Genomic DNA, 11248 nt, shown 5'->3' with positions numbered 1-11248 from the left:
GGTTATGGCGTCTGTATTTTGGGATTCGCATGGTATAATTTTCATCGACTACCTTGAAAAGGGAAAAACCATCAACAGTGATTATTATATAGCGTTATTAGAGTGTTTGAAGGACGAAATTTAAAAAAAAAACGACCTCATTTGAAGAAGAAAAAAGTTTTGTTTCATCAAGACAATGCACCGTGTCACAAGTCGATGAAAACCATGCTGAAATTGAACGAATTGGGTTTCGAATTGCTCCCTCATCCACCGTATTCTCCAGATTTGGCCCCCAGTGACTCCTGTTCTCATACCTCAAGAGTCTGTAAATTTTGACGAAAGTCTACGAAAAACTTGATTTTCAAAAGTCTGCACAACAAAAAAATGTCTGAAGCACTATGTACGAAATCTGCAGATTTACAGACAAATCTGCAGATTTGGCATCTCTGGGCCAGAGTTTTTCTAGCCCTTCGAGGGGAATGACCTAGAGGTTAAAATCTCTATGATGGCAACAAAACAAAATGTCTTTTTCATGCTATCGGGGAGACGTCAGTTCGATAATGTCTTGTTTGGTATCTCCTCAATCTTTTGGGCATACATACGATACATATGATTGACGCCGTTGATGCAAATGGTGCAAAATTATTAGATGATCTATGATCGGGCCGATATCGTGCTCAACCGGTCCGTCGACAAAATCCACCGGGTTATGGTAGTACAACAGTAACAGTAGCAAATTATACTCTTGTTAATCTCATCTAACCACAAATGATTAAAAACAATCAAAAGTTTACCTAGATTCTAAGTTTTTGCCCTTGAGTTGTTTCTTGAATAGAACGCACCCAGGATCCAAGAGTGCACAGACTCAGAGTCGAGGTTGGTTGTTGATATAGTCACAGATAACAGATATACAGGCTCACATATGAACTGTGTGTAAAATTTACTCAATCAGCGTGGCGAACACTTGCAGATGTCAGCACGATCGACACGAGGTGCCACCACGATTTGGGTGTCGCTTTCACTGAGCCACAATTTTTGGTGCAATATTCACTTCAGTAAGTTGTAATATTTCTAAAACAGGTAGGAGGATTTTGTTATCGTTCCGGACGTAATAGAACGTTTTGAAAGATCGCGGCGAACAGTCGAGTAGGTGGCAGTAGTGTTTTCAACGTATAGCAAATTTGAAATTTACACAGGATTTTGAAAAATTTTGTTCGAGCCTGTATATCTGTTATCTGTGATATAGTTAAGCAATAATGGGAAGATGATATTAACAACATGGTAGAGGGGCAAATCACTCCCATTGAGTATGTATGCCGATTTGCGAATAATTTTAACTTTTGCTTCAAATCTGACAGACGAGTAGTTACTTAGTTGTGTTTGACAGTTCGATAGCTATTTTCAGATATTTAAAAAATACTTGCAAAAGGGTATAGTATTCAGATCTTCCAAAATATCACTTCTGTAAGAATTGTTCTTATACTACTCGCTAAAGAAAAACACTCCAACATAAAGTAAGAATATTTTGTCAAAATAAATTTTTCTAGAGGTTATTTGACGAACCCAGGCATCGACTTACCCATCACGCTATACCCTTCCCCAATATGGAAAAATGTTTCATTTGAGGAAGAGTTTCACTCAGCCCGGTGGCAAGGATAGGGCGCTCCAGCAAGTGCTATCGTAGCCAACATCTGGGGCATTTGGTGGCCAATCAGAGCGCTCAGAGTATGGTGAACAAACATTCGAGCATTTCAAATCGGGTATAATCTTAATTTCCTTATCGTAGTGATGATATTCTGATCCATAAATTGCGGGGAAATGCGGTAAAGGGTATTGAATATACAAGTAGTTTGTAATATCCAATTTTTTGTTAGCCATTCTTCTTCATTGTTTTGGTTTTTACAGAATGATGCTGGCAACAGTTTCATGATGTCATAGCAGGAGGCTGGTTTCACTAGATATGGAAATTATGAACGTTAGAAACTGTTACAATGGTTAGATTCTTGCGGTAAACGAATTACAATGCGTTACTTTTAAGGAAGTTACAGGTGTTACGAAGGGTTATATACGTCGCTCTTTTATGTTTTGAAGGCGTTACGAAGCGTTACATGCGTTACTTTTTAGTAAGTTATGAGCGTTACACGTGTACAGTTATAGGTGTTACAGAGCGTTACTTTTTTAAGTTAAATGAGTTACTTACGTTACTTTTTCGTAAGTTTTAAGAGGTCTGTTCAAAAAGTACCCGGAATTCTCATTTTTCTAAAAAAATATTTATTTATTCGTCTACATCTATATGGTCCCCTTCAAAGTAATCCCCCCTAGATATAATACACTTATGCCAGCGTTTTTTCCAGTCTTCGAAACACCCCTGATAGTCACTTTTTGTAATGCTCTGTAGCACTCTCAGCGATTCTGCCTTTATCTCTTCAATCGATGAAAAACGCTGTCCTTTCATGGGTCTCTTCAACTTTGGGAACAGGAAAAAATCACACGGAGCGATATCTGGTGAATAAGGAGGTTGAGGCATGATTAAAGTCTTGTTTTTAGCCAAAAAATTTGATCAAAATTCAGCAGTTTTGGAACGAATTTTGCTGCCACTCGTTTCATGCCCAAAACATTTGAAAAAATATGATGGCATGAGCCAACTGATATGCCAACTTCATCAGCAACTTCTCTAATAGTGATTCGGCGATCATCCATAATCATTTTTTCCACTTTTCCCACATTTTCATCGATTATTGACGTGCTGGGTCGACCGGAGCGTTCGTCGTCTTCAACGTCTTCGCGACCATCTTGGAAACGCTTATACCACTCGTAAACACTTGTTTTTCTTTCATAGCAGACTCACCGTAGGCTCTCTGTAACATTTCGCACACTTGGTTACACTTTATTTCATTTTTCACGCAAAATTTAATACAAATTTTTTGACTCTTCAATTCTTCCATTGTTTAAACTAACAAAAATCACCGAGCTCAAAAAAACACGTCTACACCAGCTGCTACAAGACAGAATGTAAACAATGAATTTCACCATACATTAGGGACATATGTACCAACACAATTAAAAAAAAAATTTGACCACCGGACTCTCCAGATGCGCGCAATTAAAAAATTCCGGGAACTTTTTGAACAGACCTCGTAGGTGTTACGAAGCGTTGAAAATGTTATTTTTTGTGAGTCGTAGGCGTTACGAAGCGTTACATGCGTTACTTCTTTTGTAAGTTATAGGTGTTACGAAGCGTTACATGCGTTACTTTTTAGTAAGGCACTACAAAGCGTTACATGCGTTGTTTTTTTGTATGTTATAGGCCTTATGAAGCATTACTTTTTGAAGGTTATAGGCGATACGAAGCGTAGCGTTTTATACGTTACATGTTACCTCCCGAAATCAGGACCAGAAACGAAAAAAAATTGAGAAATATTATGGGGCTGTTGAATTACACCGTGAGATAAAGGTTTTGAGATTATTTAGGGGTTTGGTACCGCATGGGTACCGGATTTGTGCTAAGTGCAGATAACTATTTTCATTTTTTACGTTTCGCTTTCAGCTCATCAGTGCGTCAGTAGTTTATGTTGAACTGCTAATGCCACCTATCGGTTCAACATGAACCGCTGAGCAGACGTAAAGTTAATACTATTTACATATACACTTATTACACCGAAGTGCTATGTCTTTACTGACTTTCCGAAATAAATGAAACTTTTTTTGGGCAGGGCTGCTATAGGGGGATTGAAAAGAACAATTTGAAGGTTTCATACAATTTCTATCTTCGATTTGTCTTGCAGCTCCAAAATTTCAATAACAATTTATTTCAAATGACGGTCATTAAAATAATTTCATGAAAGCTAAACACAACGAAGAATATCCATGCGAAAAACACATGCTGATTGATAAAAAAAAGGCATCATCTCACTGCTAGGTGGATTAGGAACGTTTTTGAAATGAATTTCGCAGTAATATTGGTACTTAGTACCGAAGAAAAAATATTGGTTCCGATCATCATTCAAATTAGGTCAAGGGGTCAGCAAAATTATGTGGCGGCTTGACTAATTAGAAAATATTAGACAAGTTACTTTAAAATGTGTGAAGTGTTAATTGAACTGCTAGTGCAGCTTATTAATTCAACATGTAACGCTAGGTTAAAATTTGTTATTTACGCTTAGAGCGAAAAAAATATTATTAATTAATAACCAACCCCGTAAATGATGAATGTGAAAGATAAAAATAGACAAGATTATTTCTTGACGTTTGGATTGATAAACTCTCGTACGAATTTAACGTACGATGATTCGTATAGCAAGGTGCTTAGTTCAATTTTATGACGTCATTAATTTTGAACCATCCATGTAAAAAGCACCGCTCAAATGTGATTTATCGTTATTTCGAGTGCAATTTACAACTGCCGTCTGCCGGGTCAAGCCCGAGTTATGCCCGAGGAATTTATGATCATGTTGCTGGCTGGGCGTACAATTGAAGTGAAACCTCGCACCAAATACACAATTCAAAAACAATTTCAACCATTAAAGAAGCAAAATTGCGAAATCACATGGAGAGAATCGTTTTGGCAAGCCCGAAATCGATCCGCACGCGGTTAGCGATTCTATGCACGTTCCCTCCAGCCATCGGACTCTTACGCATAGTAGGTAAACACATCGGCGCTGATGGGAAACAATAAACCCTCGGCGAGGCAATTACCTGCTGGACGGTGACGCCGAGCGCAGTGATGACCGCACGTGAGGTCTCGTATCCCTGTTGTAAGGTGCGGCCACCATTAAAGGTTACTACTAATAGTAAATTAATAAATCTTCACCAAGCTGGACGTCTGTTCGGTAAATTCACAAACATCGAATTGTGGAAAATGCCCTTCAAGGCTGATTCCAGATCAACAAATTCACACCGGCACACAGGAGGCCATGAGAACGGCTCGGTTGGATAATCACTTTCGAGGCGGGTATAATCTGGTTCTATATCTATAAATCTATAACACTAAGCCTACTTTGGTAGATACCGCCAAGGTGTCGCTTTTTTCAGCTGGATCATTGATGATTCGCCCGGGAATGTCGTCAAGCGTGCACGGCTTCAGAGTTTTTGGGTTGCGTAGATAAAACACAGCAAAATCCTTTGGGCTTCGAAAGCGGCTGACGCCTGCGAGAATCTTGGCACTCGGCAATGTTTGGTTGTTCCCTAATCTGTGGCGTAGTCGTAAGCCGATACCAATCGGTCGGCTGGTGAAACCGAATCGATAGAGACTAATCTTTATGATCCCAAACTTATGACGCGATTTCTTTGCGCTTCGTAAAATTCTTTCAAGCCGGATGCGTTCCGGAATTCGAATCTTGCGGCAAGATTGATAATGGAACTCTTTTGTTCTGATAGAATACAATATCATCAATTTCAATTATATTTCTTTCAAACATTTGTAAGACGTATAGTGATAATTTATCAAAATGAGCAACGCGATTGATACATGTCAAGTCATACATAACTAACTGTAGTGAGTGTTTCGATTAGTGATCAACGATCAAAATTAGTTACTTGCTGTGATAACGGTGCACAAGTTTTTTATCATAAAAATTCGAACCCAACAAATCACCGTGAATGACATTCATTTGCACATTACGTTATGCTGTTGGAGTCAAACATGTGTAAAACGCAATGAAAGGATGAATTCAAACAAACGAAACTGATCTTATCTAACTGCATTCTTATATTTTCGACACTGGAAAAGTACGTAGAATATTGAAATAGACTGCCTGATCACTTCGTTATCATAGCCGTTTCACCAAAGACGAGTGACGACGGTCTGATATGCGACTAATTGGAGGTGCTCCGGGTGATTGATCGCCCAATTGTACGTCAAAATGGGTCTCTTATTTACGGGCTCGGAATTAAGCCATTCTTCCCGGGGTTGTCGTCGTATCTCGACGCAGCAAACGACGAACGGATTTGGGTGTCGCGGTAATCGATTAGCTTTTCGGCAGTGTCCATGAGCGGGTAGATACAATCTGCTATTTTCGGTGGATTCTTTTTGATGGGCTTCCATGTAAAGATTGCCTGAAACATCCGTTGTGTACTATAAGTGTTTATAAATCAGTCAACTGATTCTTTTAAACAGCTTGAAATCCTCAAAAAATGATAGGGGTTAAAATAAAAACCTAAAAATAGAAAAATTTACATTTTTAAAATTTTAAATTTTAAATTTCAAACGGGAACCTCGGCAAAATCGATCAACTACGGGTTTAGCATTAAACTGAATTTAGGGAAAATATGCTAAGCGAAAGAATTTCGTTCAACTATCATTTCAAAAAGATTGCAAAATGATGAGTCGTCTTTTCCGTTACCTACACTGAACAAGAAGAGTCATCATTATTTGTCTACCCCTTACTCAATTGAAAATTTAGTTGAAATCTATACAATCATTATGTTTTTCCATTAACGAAAAAAGCAAAATCACCCAACAAGCAAAAACCAAGATTCCCGTTCGAAAATTTAAAATTTAGTTGCATTCGAATTCGAGTGAATAAAACATAACATTTGAATAAATATAACTTACTATTAAGTGGATATCTCTTATTCCAATATATTTTCTACATTTGCCTAATGAACTCCTTTATTTTAAATTAGGATACCGAATGAACCGCCACAGAAAGTACTAAAAATTAAGTAGACTTCTGGTTCCGTGTTGCAACCATGTGTATATAACAAAGCGGACGGCAGTTGAATAGATAACAAACGCGAAAGCGCAAAGAATAGTGCAGTAAGGCTATTAATATGATTTATACCATTCAGAAGTGTGAACAGTGACTGAAAAATTGATAAGGAAACTTATTTCTATTTTAACAATAGATGCTCTCGATCGAAGGTAAATAGTTTTAAATGCCCGGAAATTACAAACTAATTACCTACTCTGGCTGACGGCTTTAACGGTATTTCATTTGTTCATTATTTTAGGCTGTGGATCAACTAGCGAACTATTTTAACTTTTAGTTAAAATTTTACAGTCCATTTTGTCGTTGTCAAAAATAACCCTGTTCGAGAGCATGGCAATTTTTGACAGTTCGATAGTTATTTTCCGTTATTTCATATCTTTAGTAAAAAAAATTCAAGGTAATTTCTTTTTAGGTTGTTCGCAACGCTATTTTTTATCTACGACCAAAGAATGTCAATCGCATCGCTGAGATCCTAGTTAAATTTTTCGGTTTAAAACTACTCGACGAATTTGTTTCAAATTATTGAAAATTTGTTTCAAATGAATAAAACTTTACCGAATTTGATTCAAATTAATTAAATTTGATCGAGAAGTAGTATTAAGCTACACGCTACAACAAATTGAATTAAAGTTAGTTGAACAATTTATCGGAATATTTACGTATGTCATGCCCTCAATGACATTATAAGTACATGTACCTAGATGCTAAATGTGATAAAAATATTGAAGCCAAAAACGAAACCTAAATTAAAATAATGTTGGAACTTACTCAAGATGAACAAGGTGGCGGGACATGAGAAGTTTCTTAAAAATGTGTGGGCATGGGAAAATCAACGAATGAACTTGGACCTACCAAAGATCTAATTCTCGGATAGCATACCTGCGAACCTCTTAAAAAGGAAAACTTAAAGAAAAAAAAGGTTTCCTGAAAGGGTTTACCATTCCCGAAAATTGACTATTAATCAAATGTGCAAGTGCGCAGATATCTGTACTACTGTTCACTGAACTGATATCGCACGTTTTGACGTAGGACTACTCTTTGAATTCTAACAGTTCCAACAGTGGTCAGGTCGCATCGATTCGAAGAGATAACGTTTTCTGTGAGCTGTAAAGCGCTGTTCGTCTTTCATGAGAGGCAATGATTTTTGTAGGAGTTCTGCTGATTTTTTTCCATTCGAGATGCTGAGCGATGGGAATTTTTAGATCTCCGAGATAGTAAATTTATTTTTGATGCTGAATGTCTTAAAATGGCCCTAAACGTCTAGGTAACATCAGATATCGATATTTTATGCAATTCTAAGACATTCGGCAAAAAAATTTGATTTCAGGATTCCAGAGTCGATTTAAAAAAAAAAATTTTTTTTTGAGATAACACTAGAACTCGAAGCTTAAGATATTTTGAAGACACTGGCATCAAAACAAAGAATTTTCGATTTCGGAAATTCATGCAATTCTAAGACATGCAACATCTAAGACATTTGCCATGAAAAAAATATTTCGATTTCTGAGATCTCAAAATTTCCATTGTCAATTTCTCCAAATTATTTTCGAGATGACACTAGATCTCGATGTTTCATGCATTTCTATCACATTTGGCATAAAAATTTCCTCAACCTAAAATTTTTTCTGAGTTTCAGAGTCGAGTTTTTTTTAAATTAATTTTGAAATTTTAGATCTCGATTCAGAAAAACGAAAATTTTGTTTTAAATTTTAGCTTCCGAAGTTTTAAATTCTAAGACATTTGGCATGAGAAAACCATACCGTTTTAAGATAAAATTCTGAAAAATGTTGGTGAACAGTCGAGGAAACAATTAAATGTGTTAGTCCTTGTAAACATCTCACGACTTTCATATCTCGACAGCAGGAGCGATTTGTTTTTGGGAAACATGTTATTTTACTCTGGTTCGCCTTTCTACAATGAGTCAAAATTGCTTAGCATAATCATTTTAACTCTATACCATCCGAAATATGTTTAGCTATTTTCGATAAAAATTTCAGTAGTATGAGAATCGTAAATAACGAAAAAAAAAATTATTTTCTAAAACTTTTGGTCCTGGTTTAGATTTCAGCTCTGGAACTCAGGTTTAGAATCCAGTTCCAGAATTTGGGTTTAGAATCTAGGTTCCAGATTTTATTCCCAGAACCCAAGCTTAGATTTTAGATACAGAATTCAGGTCCAAAATTCATATCCAGAATCCTAGTACTGGTCGAAAATCTAGAATTCATGTCCAATATCCAGTTCTATTACGCAGGTTCAGAACCCAGGTCCCGAATTCTGGTTCAGATTCTAGGTTAAAAATCCAAGTCCAGAAATCAGATGCATAATCCAGGTTCTTAGTTAAAGTTCAAAAGTCAAGTCCAGAACTCCGGATTCTAGAACCAGAATCCAAGTTCAACATCCAGTTCCTAATTCAAAACCCAAAAAAACCCAACATCCAGTTCCTAATTCAAAACCCAAACCAAACCCAGAAATCAGATGCAGAATCCAGGTTCTGAATAAAAGCTCAGAACTAAGGTCCACAATTCATTCCCAGAACCAAAATACAGATTTATAATTCAGATACAGAATATAATTCTATAATTCTAGTGCAGAAACTAAAATTCAGGTTCAAAATTTATTTCCAGAATCATAATTCAGAATTTTGGTCCATTTGAGCCAATTTGTTTTGATTCCTGATAGGGCCCAGGTTCGTAATTAATTTCCAGGATTCCGCTTTCAAAATTCAGACCGAGAATTCAACTCCAGAATTCATTTCCAGGATCCAGGTTCAGCTCCTGAATTCAGATCTAGAATTAATTCCCAGAATCCAGGCCCTCAATCCAAATTCAGAATTCGTGTCCATAATCCGCAATTCATGAATTCAGGTTCACTCGTAAAAAAAATCTTATATTTTATTACTATGGAATTTTGATGTTGATCGTGAAACAGAAACTTTATTGAATTTTGAACCATTTCGATATAAATTTAACGGGTATACTGGTTCTTCCTTTCGCTTTATATGGTAAATCTTATGAAGAACTGTCCACTTTTTTGTATTTAACAGTATATTTTTATTGAAGCTCACTGCCTTAACTCTAAGATGCCGAGAGTATTCCTTAACTGTACTTAAGACTAGAATAATTTCATGAATTGTAACGTTGTTGTTTTTGATTCCTATTGTCGTGTGCTGACAACCAAAACTCTGAGGGATCCAGTCCCCAGTTTTAGTCGGTAGTGTCTGATGGGATGAATCTTACATAGGGATTGTCCAGATGTCGTGGTAGTCGTATTCTTTTGTTTCTGTGGGAACTGTCGACGTCGAATTTTGCATTCTTTCTTCCGTTCGACTTGTATGATTAGATCGACTCTCGTTCGGGAACACTTGAAATTTCGAACACTAACCATCAAAGCTGTCAACACTACTTACACGTTATATATTATTTATATTATTCATTCCTTAGTAAACGAAACCGTCACACTTGTATAAACAAATTAGAACGATTCTAAATCGAACATAAGTAATACGTACGCAAGTCGATCGAGTAATGTTCGAAAATTGAACAACTCGAACGAATGATATTCGAGTTCTTAGGCAACTCGAACGGCATGCAGAATTGAAATTACACATTCGATCGGAATATTTCGTATCGATCGACGTACAGAATAGGGGTGAATGTGTGTTCGTCTTCATGGTGTTTGTTAAAAAATTGGCGGGGGCGATTATTTTAGAGTTTGCTCGGGCGCCAGAAATGTTCACTACGGCTCTGCAATCCACTAACTGTATAATACCAATTCTTTTCATATTGAATTCATTTTTTTTTGGTACTTTTTTTGGTGAAAAATAATTTAAATCCAAAGCGTAAAATTTCCACTTTCTTCGATTTTCGCGGTATTAGAATTAAGTCCGGGATGCTGGCAGGATGTCGTTTGGCGTGTTTTTCGGTTCGCTGCATCCGGCTACACACGGTGTTTTTGCGTATGGAGCTGGAACTCAACAGGGAAACTGTAATAAGGGCCGATCCGTATATCGGTCTCTTGCATCGTGGCACGAAAAGCTGATCAAGTACATTGCGTATACATAAGCGCTGCCATACAGCATGTTAGTTACCGGTGAGATCGTTTCATTATTTTTCACTCCTGTTTGTATAAATGATACTGTACATTTGAAGTCGAAGTTTGAAAATATAATAGATGGCAAATATTTTATATGGTCCCATCGCTAGCTTAGAGTAAATCCTTGACCTTTACCATAACTACTCAAATCTCCAGTTTCGCGATACCTATGGAAGAGAATGATGAGTCATCGTCCTTCCGGGAAGCAGGTGAAACATCAACATTTCCTCTCTTCCTTATTCGTTATCCTTCCCTTTTAACGATGGAGACGGGGATGGCCGGTAATGGTGGCTATCTGCGCATTTGCATTAATTCCATTTCCTAAGCAACTTTTATTGGTAAATCAGCAGAAAACATGATGATATCAGTCTGCAATCCGACAAAATCATCGTCGCAACGCAAAGAATGTAATAAATGAAGTCTTCATTATTGTAATTAAGTGGTGATTCTATGCTAAGTATAAGTGA

This window comes from Malaya genurostris, chromosome 2 (genome assembly GCF_030247185.1).
Source record: "Malaya genurostris strain Urasoe2022 chromosome 2, Malgen_1.1, whole genome shotgun sequence".
Taxonomy (NCBI): domain Eukaryota; kingdom Metazoa; phylum Arthropoda; class Insecta; order Diptera; family Culicidae; genus Malaya; species Malaya genurostris.
This window is presented reverse-complemented; position numbering follows the sequence as displayed.